This window comes from Octopus bimaculoides, chromosome 10 (assembly GCF_001194135.2).
Source record: "Octopus bimaculoides isolate UCB-OBI-ISO-001 chromosome 10, ASM119413v2, whole genome shotgun sequence".
NCBI classification, from domain to species: Eukaryota; Metazoa; Mollusca; class Cephalopoda; order Octopoda; family Octopodidae; genus Octopus; species Octopus bimaculoides.
Genome location: NC_068990.1, coordinates 25547613 through 25549872, shown reverse-complemented (window position 1 = coordinate 25549872; position 2260 = coordinate 25547613).

Genomic DNA, 2260 nt, shown 5'->3' with positions numbered 1-2260 from the left:
TTCCTGCCCTTGAAAATACACACAAATGAAGCCTAGGTGCTTCGCAACAAAATTATTAAAAAATTCCAACAAAATGTGGACAATAAAAGGTCAAATAAACGTTTACCTTCGCAACTGATGTGACAGCACGTCCGTGAGAAGAGATAGATAGATAGATAGATAGATAGATAGATAGATAGATAGATAGATAGATAGATAGATAGATAGACAGACTGGCAGACAGACAGACAAATAGATAGATGGATGGATGGATGGATGGATGGATGGATGGATGGATAATTTGGCAGTTAGATAGATCAATAGATAGATAGATGTATAGGTAAATAGATAGATACGTAGGTAAAAGACAGACAGTTAGATAGGTAATATATGTATGTATGTGTGTGTGTATGTGTGTGTGTGTGTGTGTGTGTGTGTGTATGTGTGTATAGGTATATAGATAACACTAGGCATCTCTCTCTACCTGATATATATATATACATACAGACACACACATATATATAGAGAGAGAGAGGGGGGAGGGAGTAAATAGATAGACATGTAGAAAGATAGTTAGGCAGATGGAGGAAGGGAGAACGTGAGAGATGAGATATGAGGAAGAGGACAAGCTAGAAAGCGAGGAAGAAGAGTTTGAAAAAGAGATGAGATGTTGGGAAACGAGGGGGGAGGAGGTGTGAGTGTGTGTCTGTGGTAGATAAGGAAATTGTTTATCTGATGTGCTAAGGTTTGAAACATTAGCAAAGAAGAGGGGAGGGTGTTTTTTTGGTGGCGAATGGTGGTGGGGATAGTAGCAGTATAGGTGGTAGTAGGGATAGTAGTGGGAGTGGTAGTTGTGTTGGAAATAGTAGTAGTAGCAGAAGTGGTAGTTTTTATGGTGGTGGTGGTGGTGGTACAATTTGTTACTACAGTGTTGACACTAGCAGAATTGTGGTGATGTTGTTGTTGGTAGTGGTAGTAGTGGTAGTAGTAGTAGTAGTAGTAGTAGTAGTAGTAGTGGTGGTGGTGGTGGTAGTACTAGTAGTAGTAGTAGTAGAGGTAGTGGTGGTGGTAGTGGTGGTGGTGGTGGTTGTGGTAGTGGTGGTAGTAGTAGTAGTGGTGGTGGTGGTGGTGGTTGTGGTAGTGGTAGTAGTAGTAGTAGTAGTAGTAGTGGTGGTGATGGTGGCAAGGTTGGTAGTTATGATGTTGGTACTGATAGCAGAGGTAGCAGTTATAGCTGTAACTATTTAACCCCGGGCCAATCCTGATTGAGCAGCCATATAATCACAGGAATCCCAACCATGACCTTCCAGTCAGTTTTTAAGTACAATGTATCCAGGGAGACTGCATTATCCTATTCTTATGAAGGCAGAGCATGATTTGAGGGAGGTTTTAGGCTGCTGTTTTTAGCGAGTCAAGCGATCTTGTAGAAGTACCCAAGGTGTGGTTGCTGTTTGTGATAGTGGAGATGTTTTGGAAAGAGTGTGGTGGTGGTGGTGGTGGAGTGGGAGCGATTGTTATCAAGGGGATGGTGATGAGGTGTTGGTGGTAGTACAACTGATGATGATGATGATGATGTCTGCAGAGATTAATGAGAATAAAAACTAGATTCCTTTGTTTGTTTGTGTGTGTCTTTTGCCCTGTCTGTTAGCATCTCTTCATTGATGGTGTACACACACACACCTATATATATATATGTCTGTGTGTGTATGTATGTATATAAATATGTATGTCTATATACATGTATGTGTGTACGTATGTATGTATAAATATGTATGTCTATATACATGTATGTGTGTACGTATGTATGTATATATATATATATATATATATATATATATATATATATATATACATACATACACACACATGCATATGTATATATATGCATATACCTATGTATGCGTATACAGACACACATATATGTATATGCGTATATGTGATAACAGTTATGAGCATGATATATCTACAAAGAACGAGAACACCCTAAAGCAGATTGATTGAGTTTAATTATGTAATATAATCATCTGTTAAATTACAATTCTAATTGGATTCAAACTGTTTCCTGCATCATCTAATAATTACTATGGAGAGCAGGGGGTCACCACTTCCTTGTACAAAGGACTAAAGATTTTTTTTTTCTTTATGAGCCCCAGAAAGGCCCAATGAGTGCATTGCGCAATTTTTGAAAATGCATGAAACAGTCTGTACTCAGAAAAATTGCATTTCATAATTTCGTGTGTGTGTGTATGTACATATACACACCCATATATATATATATATA